Below are 17,269 nucleotides of genomic sequence, written 5' to 3' on the forward strand. Positions count from 1 at the left end.
TTGTGTGTACCGGTCACTTTGGGAGCTGCACCACCCTCCTGCACCCCACCCCACCCCACCCCACGCAGAGCCCACACCCAAATTTCCTCCCAGAGCTTTGCTTGTCTTTCTTTCACCAGAACCATCCTTCTTCTCCTGGGCTGCAAGTAGCCATCCCTGGGAAGCCAAGAGGCAGGCACAGGATTCTGCCAAGTAAGTGTCCCACAGCACCGTGATGGACAGTGCGATGAAGGTAAGTCTTCCTGAGGCACAATGAACTGCAATGCAGCGAACCACTGGCCAGGCGGTCGGGGCGAAGGGCATTCACTGGAGGTACAAGCTTGTGAGTGACTCCTGAGCACAGGGCCCCTTCCCCTTTTAAGGACCTGCTCCTCATGGCCTGCGACTGGAGATGACTTGGCTGCATCTGGTGGGTCACACTCCACCTTGGGCAGTGTCCATGCAGTGTCCCTGCTCTGGGTGTGTGAGTGCTGCCTAATGAGAGTCCCAGACACCTTCTCTATCTAGGAGCTCTTCTGATCTTCCAGCTGTTCAACCAGCCCCTTCATCCCACAAGCATTGCAGGAGGGAGCGGGGGAGGGGAAAGCCACTTCACAGGCATTCAGAGAGGGAGAGGAGACAAAAATGGGAATGGGGGAAGTATAACACACCTATTGAGCATAGAAATCACTGCTGCTCCTACAACAGCAGGGACAGGCCACTAGGAGCTGGGAAAAATTAAGCCATCATGTTTCTGCCTGGTTTTGAACCAGGGATCTTTTGCGTGTTAGGCGAACGTGATAACCACTACACTACAGAAACTCTGTTGCAGAGCTCTGCCCCTCCCTTCATAAGAACGGCCATACTGGGTCAGACCAAAGGTCCATCCATCCCCATATCCTATCTGCCAATAGTGGCCAATGCCAGGTACCCCAGAGGGACTGAACCTAACAGGTAATGATCAAGTGATCTCTCTCCTGCCATCCATCTCTACCCTCTGACAAACAGAGGCTAGGGACACCATTCCTTACCCATCCTGGCTAATATCCATTAATGGACTTAACCTCCATTAATTTATCTGCAAAAAGAACAAGGAGAACATGTGGCACCATAAAGACTAGCAAATGTATTTGAGCATAAGCTTTTGTGGTCTAAAACCCACTTCATCGGATGCATGCAGTTAAAAATACAGTAGGAAGATATATATACACACAGAGAACATGAAAAAAATGGGTGTTGCCATACACACTATAACGAGAGTGATCAGTTAACGTGAGCGGTTATCAGCAGGAGAAAAAAACCTGGTGTTGGGAGGGGAACAGGAGAAAGGACAAAGGAAGCAAGAGACGAAGAGAAAAGAGGAATCAGACAGTGGATGGAGCAAGAGGTGAAACAAAAAGGACAACCCCCAATGTCCCCAGTGATTCTAAGGGACAAAATCCAGGTGTGCAATAAAATTCTGCCTCCTTAAGCTCATGTTTTCCATGCCTAGAATTCAACTCTCACCAGATGGATCAGACTGAACAGGTTTCACACCTCCAGGAGGCTCTTACCTTCTAAACAGGGACGGCTGTTTTCCAGTAAAATCACTGAAAGGGAAGGAGAAAACTTGAAAGAGGTTCCTCCTGGCGCTCACGTCCGTGATCCCGAATACTCTCTCAGTCCTCAAAGAGAGACCTGGAGAAGGAGACTTGCTGAAGCAAAGCCACAGGGGTCTCTGAGGTTTCCCTGGCCCCTCGCCCCTGTCCTGCCTGGCTGATGTCAGCATCTCTCTGTGAGGTCATCACCTCCCCACCACCTTGGACCAATAGTCTGAGGTCCTGCAAAAGGCCTTTGTGATGTCACTGCCACACCCCCTCCCTTGCTGTGTCAATGTCCTGCCCCTGGCCAGGCACTTTGGAGGTTTGAGCTACTCCCTGGGGATCACCCCACTCAAGGAGCGTTCGTTCTAGGCAGCAAGCCGGCTAGACAGGAAAACATCAGACGCTGCTCCCAATGCTGCACTCGGTTTGTCAGAAATTAGTTGACTTTATGGCCAGAAGAGACCATTAGAGCATCTAATCTGACCCCCTGCATATCACAGGCCTCCTGTATGACACAAGAGCTACTTTTGGGGCAAACACATTCCAGAAAGGCATCTAGTCTTCATGAAATGACATCAATCCACCACTTTCCTTGGTAGCTTGTTCCTGTGGTGAGTCATCCTCGCTGTTGAATATTTGTGCCTTAGCTGTAATATGAATTTGTCTCTTTTCACCTTCAGGCCACGGGGTCTTGTTATGCCTTTCTCTGCTCAATTCAAGAGCCCTTTAATACCCCATCCTTTCTCTCCATTAAGGCACTTCAACACTTCAATGAAGTCACCTTTCAATCTTCTTTTGATCAGCTAAACAGGTTGAGCTCTTTCAATAGCTCCCTAGAAGGCATTTTTCTCCAGCCCTCAGAACCTTTGGTGGCTCTTTGCTGCCCCAGCAGAGCAGTTTGCAGGGACCACTGGAGCGGTTCATGGAACGGCTGGTGGAGTGGAGCGGCTCAGACTCCCTGCTTGCGAGAGGGGAAGTATTGCCTCCTAGAGGCGCCCGGGGGGGTGGTATGTAATTGTCCCAGGTCACTGGGTGGGGGCTCGAGCCACTTTTGCATTGTGTTATTGAAACAGAACCGCTAGATACTGAGCCCGGCCCTTGTTGCTGCCAACTCAGAGGGGCAGAAGGGTTACAGGAATTTATCTCACAACCCTCCCTGCTCCCCAGAGCCCCACGCTAGGGAGAAGCTGGCGAAGGGGGAGTGATTCCTCCCCTGCGCTCCCAGAAGAGCTGCTACGACTCCTCCCTGCCAGCTACTCACCCCTGGATCCATCCTCAGCTCCTGGGATCTTCCTGCTCCAAAGGCTCCAGAGGCCTGGGGTGGGCAGGGCGTCACTGCACCGTCTGACACACAAGGGAGGTTTCTGGAATTGAAGGAAGGAGCAGAAAACGGAGAGGAAAGAAACAGAGAGAAAACGCCTCTTCTCTCTCCCATCCCCCTCCCTGCAAGAAAGGTTCCCAAGGACCCGCGTTAGGGGAAATGGTGCCCTGGGCAAAACTTGTACTTTGGCACTTCACCATCGCCCCTGGATGATCCCCCTCCCCCTTTACCCCCAGCTCCTGCACTCCCGACCCTTGCGCCTCCCCCACCCCTAACTCTGCCCCCTCCTGTGCCCCAACCCCTACGCTGTGTCCCCTTTGCCCTTAACTCCTGCACCTCCTCCTGTGCGCCCAGCCACTGCCCCTCTCATTCCCCCCCTTCACCCCTAACCCCTGCACCCCCTCCTGTGCCCCCAGCGACTGCCCTCTCCTGCACCCCCTTCACCCCTAACCCTGCACCCTCCTGTGCGCCCAGCCACTGCCCCTCTCATTCCCCCTTCACCCCTAACCCCTGCACCCTCCTGTGCCCCCAGCGACTGCCCCGCTCCTGCACCCCTTCACCCCAACCCCTGCACCCTCCTGTGCCCCCAGCGACTGCCCTCTCCTGCACCCCTTCACCCCAACCCCTGCACCCCCTCCTTTTGCACCAACACCTGCCCCTCTCCTGCCCCACCTTCACCCTAAACCCTGCGCCACGACCTGTGCCACCAGACACTGCCTCTCTTCCAGGGCCACCCAGAGGATTCGGGGGGCGTGGGGCACAGCAATTTCAGGGACCCCTTCCAGACAAAAAAGTTGCAATACTGTAGAATACTGTATTCCCGTGGGCAGTGGCGTAGCCAGGTTCTAACATGAGGGGAAGCAAACAACATATCAAATTACTAATTACATCCGCTCCCTCCCACTTCCTGCCCCCTTCAAAACCCCCAACACCCCCCCACTCCTTGTCCCCTGACTGCCCCCTCCTGGGACCCTGGTCCCTAACTGCCCCCTAGAACCCTACCTGTCCCCTGACTGCCCCGACCCTTATCCACACCCCTGCCCCCAGACAGACTGCCAGGACTCCCACACCTATCCAACCACTCCCCGCTCCCTGACAGGACCCCCAATATACACCAAGACACACCCCGTAATCCAAAGTGGGGGGGGCGGGGCAGGGACCACGCACAGCTCCTGCCATTGAGGGTACATGGGCAGCTGCTTCTGCCCTAGCACCTGGCTTTAGTGTGTAGCCAGAAGCCCTTGTGAGCAGGCGGAGGGATCCTGCTAGCAAAGGGAGCGTTTGATTTTAGAGTCTGATCCAAACAGACCCAGCAGAGAACACAACAATAGCTCTGCCTCTGCCATCCCAGCTCAGGGCCCATAAACAAGAGAGGCAGAGACGTGCTCAATACAGTGCATGGGGTGGAGAGGAGTACAGACCAGGAACAGGGCATGAGAAAAACCACAGAGAGGGAGAGAAGGAGAAAGTGAGGAAGGAGGAGAAGCCGGAGGCTGTGTCTCTGGAGGGAAGGCGCGTTCGGATGCAGCATGTTAATGAGACCCTTGCAAACACAAGGGAAAGAAGCAGGAAGGGCTTGCAGAGGACAAGCCGGGCTATTCACTCAGTCTCCCCTGTGGGGCCCTGTGGCATTGGGTAGCAGGGCCCAGGAAATGAAAATCTCTTAACCACACAGAATTGTTAACTGCTCCCAAATCCTTTTGTGCCACGGCTGCAAGCTTAGAAGAGCTTAAGCTGTGAGCTGCATGGATGGCCTCAAGAAACCTCTCTTGTGCGGAGCCTCAAGCAGGTTTGCATTGTATGACCCAGATGAAAAGCCCAGCAGCGAAAGCTTGCAACTGTCCCAGCTCTTTCAGCAGCGTTTAGGGCCTTTAAATCACTCAGGCTGCATCTTCCAAATAAAATGCATTAACAATACAGCTCAGGCAAGTGAGCCGGGGGCCGTGCCGGCTGCCCGGGCCAGCTGATAGCACTTCCCGCTGACGGCTGCTTTTCTAGGCTTGTGTTTTGCTGTTGGACAGAGGCCCAGACTTCCCCCCATCTAACCCCCCCTGCTCCCTGACTGCCCCAGACCCCAGAAAGTCCCCCCCCCGAACCATCCAACCCTCCCCTTGCTCCCTAACTGCCCCCCAGGACTCCTCTTACCACCCAGCAGCTCGAGCTGCTGGCTGCCTCTGGAGCCAAAGTGAAACACGTGCCAGCACACAGCCCCTCCCCCGCAGCGTGCTGAGGCAGCGGGGGTGTGTGTGCGTGCAAGGGGGGGTCTGGCTGCTGGAGGCCCAATGGGAGCTGGAGGCCCAATCAGGCCCCGGCGGCCAATCAGCAGTGCCGCACTCTGCAGGGGGGGAGAAATCCAGATCTTTCCACCTTATTCCAAATTCCTACTAAGGCGCCACTTTGGGGGAATGTGCTCAGTGGGGGAGCGGCAGCCCCCCTGCTCCCCCCTAGCTACGCTCCTGCTTGTGGGGGCACATGCAAGACCCAGAGCCTGGGGCAAATTGCCCCCCTTGCCCCCGCCTCTGGGCGGCCCTGCTAGCAGCTGTTCTGGGAGCGCAGGGGAGGAATGACTCCCCCTTCTCTAGCTTCTCCCCGTGGGGCTCTGGGGAGCAGGGAGGGTTGTGTGATAAATTCCATCCAACTCCCCCTTTGATCCAAGCCGAGGGGCGTCTCAGCTTTCACGATCCCCTTGGCAGGGCCAAACAAGGGATGTTTTCCACTGCCCAGGAGACCCAGCCAGGGACTCAAGGCCGCCACAGACTTTCCCTTTCTCCCTTCTGGGAAATCAAGTTCAAAAGTTTTACAAGGAGCTAAAGAAGCCTCAACCTTGCAACTGAATTAATGTCAATTTCTCACTGCCTGACACAAACAAATGTCATTTCAATCCCACATGAGTGTACTTCAGTCATTCCTCAGCCCGATTCCTTCACCCTCCTGCCTTAGCTTAGGGCATTGCGCCACCCTGTGGCCGCTTCATTTCCCTTCTCAGTTTCACACAGACACACAATTTCCTTTTCATGGATCCCTCCCTGTGTCTCTTGTCTGAGCCAGGGCATTCGATTGTATTGACAACTTCTCTCCTGCAATGGTAATGGTCAAACAGCGGGGACGTGGCCACCTTCAGCCCTGGCAGTGAGATATTCCCTCTCCTCTTTCTGCATGCTGATGTTGTTATTCCATAAAACATGAACCATGGAATAAAAAGCTGAGTTTACTCCAGGGTGAGGAAAGAAAAAAACTCCCCAAAAAATCTCAGTGCCCCAGAGACAAGCTGCCCCTGTTATTGGAACTAATGATGTGCTGGAGATATGTTGGGAAAAGGGACTGTGTGAATTGCCCAGGCACGAAATGAACAATCTACAGCAACATCATTAACCACAGGTCCTTGTTCTCTTTCAAGACCAAGGAAATAAGTCAGAACCAGTTCTATGTTTGACGAATTTTGCTGCTTCTCTGCATTAATGGTCTCTGAGCAGTTCATAATTCTCTCTAACATGATTCTCCTCAAATTCTTGCTGAATAATTACTGTCACTGTTGTTGGTCTGGAGCTCATCTGAGAGCATTTTATTCAGGTCATTCAGTGTCTGAAATTCAAGATCCGATGGTTAGTTTGAAAATCAGGGCTCTTGGGTCCTATTCCTAACTCTGCCACTGACTGGTTGTGTGACCTCAGACAAGTCAATTCTCCTTTCTCAGCCTTAGCTTCTCCCTCTTTCAAGTAGGTATAATAATGATCTGCTCCTACCTACCTCACGGTGGATGGAGGCAGTGCCGGCTCTAGGTTTTTTGCCGTCCCAAGCAAAAAAAATTTTGGCTGCCCCCACCCCATCCCTGGGCTCCCCACTGCACCTCCCTGCCACCCCAGACCTGGGCTCTGCCCCCTCCACCTGCACCCCCTGCCACCTCAGGAGGTGTGGGGGGAGGGAAATTCCAGATCTTTCCACCTTCTTCCAAATTCCTCCAAAGGCGCCACTTTGGGGGAATGTGCTCAGTGGGGGAGCGGCAGCCCCCCCTGCTCCCCCCAGCTACGCTCCTGCTTGTGGGGGCCCCTGCAAGACCCAGGGCCTGGGGCAAATTGCCCCACTTGCCCCCGCCTCTGGGCGGCCCTGCTAGCAGCTCTTCTGGGAGCGCAGGGAAGGAATGACTCCCCCCTTCTCTAGCTTCTCCCCGTGGGGCTCTGGGGAGCAGGGAGGGTTGGGTGATAAATTCCATCCAACTCCCCCTTTGATCCAAGCCGAGGGACGTCTGAGCCTCCACGATCCCCTTGGCAGGGCCAAACAAGGGATGTTTTCCACTGCCCAGGAGACCCAGCCAGGGACTCAAGGCTTCCCCAGACTTTCCCTTTCTCCCTTCTGGGAAATCAAGTTCAAGTTCGACAAGCAGCTAAAGAAGCCTCAACCCTGCATCTGAATTAATGTGTAATTTCTCACTCCCGACACAAACAAATGTCATTTCAATCCCAGGTGAGTCCACGTCAGTCATTCCTCAGCCCCATTCCTTCCCCCTCCTGCCTTAGCTTAGGGCATTTCGCCACCCTGTGGGCGTTTCATGTCCCTCCTCAGTTTCACACAGAGACACAATTTCCTTTGCATGGATCCATGAACAGCAAAACCTCCCTGTGTCACTAGTCTGAGCCAGGGCATTCGATTGTATTGACACCGTCTCTCCTGCAATGGCAACGGTCAAACAGAGGGGACGTGGCCACCTTCAGCCCTGGCAGTGAGATATTCACTTTCCTCTTTCTTCATGCTGATGTTGTTATTCCATAAAGCATGAACCATGGAATAAAAAGGTGAGTTTACTCCAGGGGAGGAAAGAAAGGAGCCACCAACTCCCCAGAAAATCTCAGTGCCCCAGAGAAAAGCTGCCCCTGTTATTAGAACTAATGATGTGCTGGAGATATGTTGGGAAAAGGGACTGTCTGAATTGCCAAGGCAGGAAACGAACAATCTACAGCAACATCATTAACCACAGACACACTCTAGCCATGCTCCAGCCAGTGGGGAAATGGGCAGGAATTCATAATGTCAACTATAAAAATGATACACATCTAGAAATAGCATAATTATAATCAGCCAATCAGAACCTCTCCATAGACCACTTACACGACAAGCTTTCTACAATATTGGCTACAAGTAGAACAGCGGTCGCAACAATGATCTATACGGTTACAGATTATGTCAATAACATCACAGGAGGTGACACGGCATCAGTGAGACTGATACTGGAATACTGCCTCCAGTTTTGGTGTCCTCATTTGAAAAAGATGTTGTGAAATTGGAGCTGGGGCAGCAAAGAGCCACCAAATGTTCTGAGGGCTGGAGAAAACTGCCTTCAAGTGAGCTATTGAAAGAGCTCAACCTGTTTAGCTGATCAAAAGAAGATTGAAAGGTGACTTCATTGAAGTGTTGAAGTGCCTTAATGGAGAGAAAAGATTGGGTATTAAAGGGCTCTTTAATCGAGCATAGAGAAAGGCATAACAAGACCCAATGGCTCCTTCCTTAGAGGTTTTTAAGGTCAGGCTTGACAAAGCCCTGGCTGGGATGACTTAGTTGGGTTTGGTCCTGCTTTGAGCAGGGGGTTGGACTAGATGACCTCCTGAGGTCCCTTCCAACCCTGAGATTCTCTGATTTTAGGAAGGTGAAAAGAGACAAATTCACATTACAACTAAGGCACAAATATTCAACAGCGAGGATGATTCACCACAGGAACAAGCTACCAAGGAAAGTGATGGATTCTCCATCTCCTGATGTCATTTAATGAAGATTAGATGCCTTTCTGGAATGTGTTTGCCCCCAAAGTAGCTATTGTTTCATACAGGAGGCCTGTGATATGCAGGGGGTCAGATTAGATGCTCTAATGGTCTCTTCTGGCCATAAAGTCGACTCATTTCTGAAAAACTGAGTGTAGCATTGGGAGCAGCGTCTGATGTTTCCCTGTCTAGCTGGCTTGCTGCCTAGAACGAACGCTCCTTGAGTGGGGTGATCCACAGGGAGTAGCTCAAACCTGCAAAGTGCCTGGCCAGGGGCAGGACATTGGCACAGCAAGGCAGGGGTGTGGCAGTGACATCACAAAGGCCTTTGGCAGGACCTCAGCCTATTGGTCCAAGGTGGTGGGGAGGTGATGACCTCACAGAGAGATGCTGACATCAGCCAGGCAGGACAGGGGCAAGGGGCCAGGGAAACCTCAGAGACCCCTGTGGCTTTGCTCCAGCAAGTCTCCTTCTCCAGGTCTCTCTTTGAGGACTGAGAGAGTATTCGGGTTCACGGACGTGAGCGCCAGGAGGAACCTCTTTCGAGTTTTCTCCTTCCCTTTCAGTGATTTTACTAGAAAACAGCCATCCCTGTTTAGATGGTAAGAGCCTCCTGGAGGTTTGAAACCTGTTCAGTCTGATCCATCTGGTGACAGTTGAATTCTAGGCATGGAAAACACGAGCTTAAGGAGGCAGAATTTTATTCTGAATTTTATTTGATCCCCACCAGTGACCTGGGCCATCCTTTGGGCTCTCTGGTGAGAACCCTCAGCCTCCCGTCCTCAGTCTCTACCCTGATTGGCTGAGCAGGGGGTTATTGACAGGGAGGAGACTCAGGTCCTTGTTCTCTTTCAAGACCAAGGAAATAAGTCAGAACCAGTTCTATGTTTGATGAATTTTGCTGCTTCTCTACATTAATGGTCTCTGAGCAGTTCATGATTCTCTCTAACACTGCAGTTCTCCTCAAATACTTGCTGAATAATTCCTGTGCACTGTTGTTGGTCTGGAGCTCATCTGAGAGCACTTTACTCAGGTCATTCCATGTCTGAAATTCAAGATCCGATGGTGAGTTTGAAAATCAGGGCTCTTGGGTCCTATTCCCAACTCTGCCACTGACTGGCTGTGTGACCTCAGACAAGTCAATTCTCCTTTCTCAGCCTTAGCTTGTCCCTCTTTGGAGTAGGGATAATAATGATCCGCTCCTACCTACCTCACGGTGGGTGGAGGCAGGGCCGGCTCTAGGTTTTTTGCCGTCCCAAGCAAAAGAAATTTTGGCTGCACCCACCCAAGCCCTGGGCTCCCCACTGCACCTCCCTGCCACCCCAGTCCTGGGCTCTGCCCCCTCCTCCCACACCCCCTGCCATCCCAGCCTTGGGCTCTCCACTCCCTACCTGCTCCCCCTGCCAACCCAGCCCTGGGCTCTCCCCCCCACATGCCCTATGCTGCCCCAGCTCTTGGCTCTGCCCTTTCCCCACTGCTCCCCCACCGACACCCCCCACCACCACCCCAGCCCTGGGCTCTGCCCCCTCCACCTGCACCCCCTGCCAACCCAGGAGCTGTGTGGGGGGAAATTCCAGATCTTTCCACCTTATTCCAAATTCCTACTAAGGCGCCACTTTGGGGGAATGTGCTCAGTGGGGGGAGCGGCAGCCCCCCTGTTCCCCCCTAGCTACACTCCTGCTTGTGGGGGCCCCTGCAAGACCCAGGGCCTGGGGCAAATTGCCCCACTTGCCCCCACCTCTGGACGGCCCTGCTAGCAGCTCCTCTGGGAGCATAGGGGAGGAATGACTCCCCCTTCTCTAGCTTCTCCCCGTGGGGCTCTGGGGAACAGGGAGGGTTGTGTGATAAATTCCATCCAACTCCCCCTTTGATCCAAGCCGAGGGGCGTCTCAGCCTCCACGATCCCCTTGGCAGGGCCAAACAAGGGATGTTTTCCACTGCCCAGGAGACCCCAGCCAGGGACTCAAGGCCGCCCCAGACTTTCCCTTTCTCCCTTCTGGGAAATCAAGTTCAAGTTTACAAGCAGCTAAAGAAGCCTCAACCCTGCATCTGAATTAATGTCAGTTTCTCACTGCCTGTCAGAAACAAATGTCATTTCAATCCCAGGTGAGTCCAGTTCAGTCATTCCTCAGCCCGATTCCTTCACCCTCCTGCCTTAGCTTAGGGCATTGTGCCACCCTGTGGGCATTTCATGTCCCTCCTCCATTTCACACAGAGACACAATTTCCTTTGCATGGATCCATGAACAGCAAAACCTCCCTGTGTCTCTTGTCTGAGCCAGGGCATTCGATTCCATTGAAACCTTCTCTCCTGCAATGGTAACGGTCAAACAGAGGGGACGTGGCCACCTTCAGCGCTACAATCTTTCTACAGTATTGGCTACAAATAGAACAGCGGTCGCAACGGTGATCTATACGGTTACAGATTATGTCAATAACGTCACAGGAGGTGACACAGCATCAGTGAGACTGATACTGGAATAGCCTCCAGTTTTGGTGTCCTCCTTTGAAAAAGATGTGAAATTGGAGCTGGGGCAGCAAAGAGCCACCAAATGTTCTGAGGGCTGGAGAAAACTGCCTTCTAGTGAGCTATTGAAAGAGCTCAACCTGTTTAGCTGATCAAAAGAAGATTGAAAGGTGACTTCATTAAAGTGTTGAAGTGCCTTAATGGAGAGAAAAGATTGGGTATTAAAGGGCTCTTGAATCGAGCAGAGAAAGGCCTATCAACACCCAATGGCTGGAAGGTGAAAAGAGACAAATTCATATTACAACTAAGGCACAAATATTCAACAGCGAGGATGATTCACCACAGGAACAAGCTACCAAGGAAAGTGGTGGATTCTCCACCTCCTGATGTCATTTCATGAAGACTAGATGCCTTTCTGGAATGTGTTTGCCCCAAAAGTAGCTCTTGTGTCATACAGGAAGCCTGTGATATGCAGGGGGTCAGATTAGATGCTCTAATGGTCTCTTCTGGCCATAAAGTTGACTAATTTCTGAAAAACTGAGTGTTTTGGGAGCAGCGTCTGATACACAGCCTAGCCGGCTTGCTGCCTAGAACGAACGCTCCTTGAGTGGGGTGATCCACAGGGAGTAGCTCAAACCTCCAAAGTGCCTGGCCAGGGGCAGGACATTGGCACAGCAAGGGAGGGGTGTGGCATTGACATCACAAAGGCCTTTTGCAGGCCCTCAGACTATTGGTCCAAGGTGGTGGGGAGGTGGTGACCTCACAGAGAGATGCTGACATCAGCCAGGCAGGATGGGGCGAGGGGCCAGGGAGACCTCAGAGACCCCTGTGGCTTTGCTTCAGCAAGTCTCCTTCTCCAGGTCTCTCTTTGAGGACTGGGAGAGTGTTCGGGTTCACGGACGTGAGCGCCAGGAGGAACCTCTTCCGAGTTTTCTCCTTCCCTTTTAGTGATTTTACTAGAAAACAGCCGTCCCTGTTTAGAAGGTAAGAGCCTCCTCGAGGTCTGAAACCTGTTCAGTCTGATCCATCTGGTGACAGGTCACTTCCCTTCTCTATACCTCAGGCTCCTCCCCATCTGTCCAATGGGAACAGGGACAGTTCTCGAACTCTGGGCAGTCCTGAGCCTGAGTGAGATAAGGGGCGATAAAGCCATCTGTGAAGGAGAAAGGAGAGTTTCACGGTGTTTAGCACCAAGGAATTCTAAAGTTTGCTAAAATGTCTAGTCTGCGGAAACAAGAAATGGTTGGGGCCAAACTTTTTAACCACTGCCTTTCTTAAAGCCGATTCAGGGATGTTTAGGTACCTGGGGTTCTTTGCCAGCAGGAGAGAAGAGGTTCCTGCCTCCATTTTTGAGGCCTTAACAAACCAGGTGTTGTGTCCCAGTTCTCGTCTGAGATCCCTGAAAAAGAACATCTTCCCATCCATGAACAAGACAGGACCTATATTTCAAAGGGGAACAAAGAGACCCCTGGGCCTTACAGACTAGCTAGCCTCACTTCCATAGCTGGAGAGGTACTGGAATATATTCTTAAACACTCAGTTTGACAGCAGCACCTACAGGATAATTTGGTTCTTAGCACGAGGGATCATGGATTTGTCAAGAACAAATCATTCCAAACCCAGCCTCTTTCCTTCTTTGGCAGGGTTCCGGGCCTAGTGGAGGTGGGTAAACAGTATGAATGATGATTTGGAAAATGGAGTGGAGTATCGTTCTAAAATGTGCAACTGACACCAAGCACTTTGGAGCACAGGACTGGAATTCAAAACACCCTTAACAAATTGGAGACTTGGTCTTCTTGAGTCAAACCCCATGGCTGGGCCCCTCTCTCTAGACTGGGCTGAAGTGAAACCCCAGAGCCAGACACTTCTCCTCTTGGGCAGTGTGCTCCGACCTTGAATGGTCAGATGCTGCTTAGCGCTGTCAGAGCAGCTTTGGCTGGGGGATTCTCCCAGCACTTTCCAATAGCGGGAAGGTACGAAATCCCCATTTGCCTGCTGGGGACGGAGCCCTAGAGGGGGGAGCAACTTGCCCAGAGTCCCCCAGGAAAAGGAAAACAACCAGTAGTGGAACCGATAGGAAACCCAGCAATGGAACCCAGGAGTCCTGGGGGTGTGCTATGGTGACCAGATGTCCCAATTTTATAGGGACAGTCCCAATTCTGGGGTCTTTTTCTTATCTAGGATCCTATTACCCCCCACTCCCTGTCCCGATTTTTCACACTTGCTGTCTGGTCACCCTCGGGTGTGCACATGTGTGGGTCCCAGCTGCTCCCTGCCCCCCTCATTGAAGCAGGTGTGCAGGGTTACTGCCCTGGGAAGTGCAGGGCACCAGTGGCCATGGGGCTGGCTGCAGGCAGGGCAGGGGCTGACTGGAGGTAGGGTCTGGCTGCAGGCAGGGCAAGGCGTGCAGGGCTGGCTGGAGACAGGGGTGTGTGGGGCAGGCTGGCTGGCGTCAGGCAGGGGTGTGGCAGGAGTTGGCTGGAGACAGGGCAGGGTGTCCACGGCAGGGTGTGTGGGGCGCTGGCTGGCTTGGGGGGGGCCACTGGGGGTGCGGCAGGAGATAGCTGGAGACTGGGCTGGGGGTGTGGCTGGGGCTGGCTGTGGGCTGGGGGTGTGGGGCTGGCTGCTGGATGGGCTGGGGGTGCTGGGCTGGCGTGGGGCTGGGCAGGGGGTGTGGGGCTGGCTGCGGGCAGGGTAGGGAGGATGCAGCTGGTGGGGGCAGGGCAGAGGGTGCAGGGCTGGCTGCAGACAGGGGCTGGCTGCAGGCAGGGCATGGGGTGCAGGGCTCACTGAAAATGTCCTGAGCGGTATTTTAAGGTGAAGATAACACCATGGTTACCAGTTGACTGGCACATCCTGGTTTAAAGAAAGGAAGGGACCTGGAGTTACTAGTCTGAAGTATTTGTGTTACCAACCCTGTCACTGTCTGACCCTCTTCAGTGCGGAGCAGGTGTGTACGTTGCTGTGTGGAGCGCACAGACTCCTGCAGAGCAGGGGCAGCTGTTTCCATGGCAGAGAGCCTGGCACTTAGGAGACTTTCTTGACTTGCTGTTTTGAAGCAATTCAGTAAAATAACGGTGGAGCTATAAAGTCCAGTCCAAAATTTCAGCCCCCCTGGTGCAAAAACGCTATTTTAGGATCTAAACAGGAGGCTTCCAGCGCTAGGACACCTGACCAGAGAGCTCCGTGGGGGCGTAACAGCTGCTGACTCTGAGGGTCCTGGGCTAAATCCACTTGCAGGTGGAGGCGATTCGATTTATTTGATCGATAATGAGGAAGGCAAAGATTTAATCCCAGGTATTTTTAGTAAATGTCATGGACAGATCACAGGCAAAAACCAAACGCTCATTGCCCATGACCCGGCCATGACTTATACCATAAATACCCCTCATTGAATCTTGGGGAGGGAGGCCCAGGGGGTCCGTAGCACCAGCTGTGAGCGCAGGGAGTCCTGGGGACCCGTGGCACCATGTGCTGGGGGAGAAGCCTTGGGGACCCACTGCCACTCCCAGGGCTGGCTCCATACCCCAGCGCACCAAGCGTGCGCGTGGGGTGGCATTTTGCCGGGAGAGCGGCAGGCAACTCCGGCGGACCTTCCACAGTCATGCCTGTGGGAGGTCCACCGGAGCCGCGGGACCAGCGGACCCTCCGCAGGCACATGCTTGGGGCAGCCAAATTCCTAGAGCCGCCCCTGGCCACTCCAGATGCTGCCAGGTGAGGGGATCCCCAGAGCCAACCCTGCTCCGGCCACCTTGGGACAGGTGCCAGGAGCCACTGAGCTGTGGCTGCTCCTGCCACCCTTGGAACCACTGCTCAAGCTGCCCCCAGGCCAGCTGCTGGGGCAGCCATGGAGTCAGCCACAGGGGCCACTGCAGAGGTCACAGAATCTATGACTTGTGCAGCCTCCGTGACACAGAGGGATCCCTGATAAAGAGACAAACCCCTCCCTGCTGTGACTGCAGTTCCTGGAAGGAAAGAGAAGAACAGAAAGTGAAGAGAGAAGGAAAGAGAGAGATTCCCTGTCACCTCTCTCCCTGCTGCCTCCCCCTTGTATTCTGTAACCCCATCTCACTGGGTTCCCTGTGCTGGTGCCATGGGGGTGACACTAGAGTTCTGGGGATTTGGGGGGAGGGGAAGGGGGCTCTTCACTTCTCAGCATTTCACACACATTTGTCTTTGGGGCTGAAATTTCTCCTGTGAGGCCTCTCAGTCAGAGCTGTACCCCACCCTGTGTGCAGGGGGATGTAAATTGCAGAGCAGGCAGAGAAGTCGCCCATAAAGGGACATATTGATCCGGTGACTGGTTCTGACCGGGGTCCCACGTCCTCTGACACAGGCTCATGTGCAGAACATGGGAGCTCTGGCTTGTCCTAAATGCTGTAGAGCGTGAGTTCCTGGAAAGGGCAGGGGAGAGGGAGCAAGAGGAGAAAGGCAGAGACATTGGAGATGAGGAATTGGGGGGCGAAGGAGAGAACAGAGAGACAATAAATGATTGAAGCAGAACAGGTGTCCCAACTCCATCTTGCTCATCACAGGTGTTCAGAGAGACAGGTAGTTGCGGGTTTTCCAGTGTCAAGTCTGAACTTTGATTCTAACAATTTGCATTGAAATATCAAGGTGATATCCACATACCTGATCTCTTCCCCCCTCCCCTTTTTTAGTATTAATTTTTATTTTGAAGTGTTTGGCTTAACTGTGATCTTCTCTTTCCCCACCTGTATTGCAACTTGGGGTTTATGTTTATTTTGCCTCCCTTTTGTTCATGTCATTATAATTATAACAGCAAAGGAACCTGCAGGAGCAAAAACTGACTCAAAACTTCATTTCCCCACCATGCCGGAACATCCTACAAACAGCTCACGCAGCTGGAATCATAACACGCAAGGCCAGGGGATGGGAGATGCAGGTTTCCAAGTGTTCTGTCTTTCTCAGATGACACATTCCAGCCCCTTGTGTGCCTCCAGCCTGTATGACCTGCTGGACTTCGACACATTTATTGTCTCGTTCTATAGATAATGTGATTGTAACACAATGTGACTGAAATTAAACCACTTCCAGATGAGGAAACAACAGAAGAGAAAAGCCATTATTGCATTGGCTGGGAATCAAACCCAGATGAATTGCTTAGAAGGCACCTACGCACACCACTATACCACCAATGCATCTGGCAGGAGTAGCTTTCCTGCAAGCTGTGAGTGCTGGCAGAGGGAGTGACATATGACCACAGAGTTAATGAGCAGGGTGGATGGGCTGGAAGCTGCCTGACAGCTGGGAGCAGAGTTACCATCCCAGAGTGACTGAAAGGGGGCAATGGTGAAAACAGATCTCACTGGGAGCTGGCCCCACACCTGCCCGCCACTAGGAGAGGGAATTGAAGCTCAACTTCAATCACAGAAAAATCTTCCCTGAGAAGGAAGGGGACAGTTTGTTTTAAAGACCAGGTTTGTGTTTGTTCCTGCTACGTACGGAGGGGCTGGGTAGTGCTGATTCCAGCCCCCAGACTCTGGGAGGATAAGGAACAAATTCAGGCTGCCAGTGACCTGCAGGAGGAGATGATCTTTTGACAGTGACGGACGCCTCGTCCTAAAGGCCTTTGTCTGCCCCCTTCCAGTGACTGTTTGGTACAGGAATGCAGCCCCACTCCTGGGTCTCTCCTGGGGAAATAATGTTTCTGTGCAAAACACCAAAGCTTTTAACAGAAAGGAAGAAAAGGAAATGGCCACATGATGGGACTAGGACATAAGGAATGAAACACAAGATGCTTCTCCCACGTGCATTGACTTTTAACCTTGTTTGTGGTGATGGTGTATCCATGTTGGTCCCAAGGGTCCTCTGGGGCGCCGGGCATTGGCCACTTTCGGGAGAGTGGGCTAGATGAACTGGTCTGACTCAGTGTGGCTGTTCTTATGTTCTAACTGCTGGTTATGGAAGAGACGACCTTCCAGGCTACACAGAACTGAAGAAGGGTGTGGGGTTAGCTCCACAGCTTGTCTCTTTCACCAACAGAGGTTGGTCCTCTGCAAGCTCTTACCCTCACCAACTTGTCTCTCTTGGACTCTGAAAAGTGCTTTCTCTCCACTCCCTTTGGAGAGAAGTTAAGTTTCCCTTTGGGCAACTATCAGGCTGAAGCAATTGTATTGACTGTGACACTAGAATTGAAGATTTTATAT

General features: G+C 52.8%; 1 non-coding gene across 1 annotated transcript; it reads right to left on the minus strand.

Moving 5' to 3' along the window:
* Positions 1 to 728: 728 nt before the first annotated feature.
* On the minus strand, positions 729 to 801 carry TRNAV-AAC. The gene has a single exon. It is a non-coding gene; the product is annotated as a tRNA-Val (tRNA).
* Positions 802 to 17,269: the final 16,468 nt, after the last annotated feature.

Source organism: Mauremys reevesii, linkage group 14, assembly GCF_016161935.1.
Source record: "Mauremys reevesii isolate NIE-2019 linkage group 14, ASM1616193v1, whole genome shotgun sequence".
Classification (NCBI taxonomy): Eukaryota; Metazoa; Chordata; order Testudines; family Geoemydidae; genus Mauremys; species Mauremys reevesii.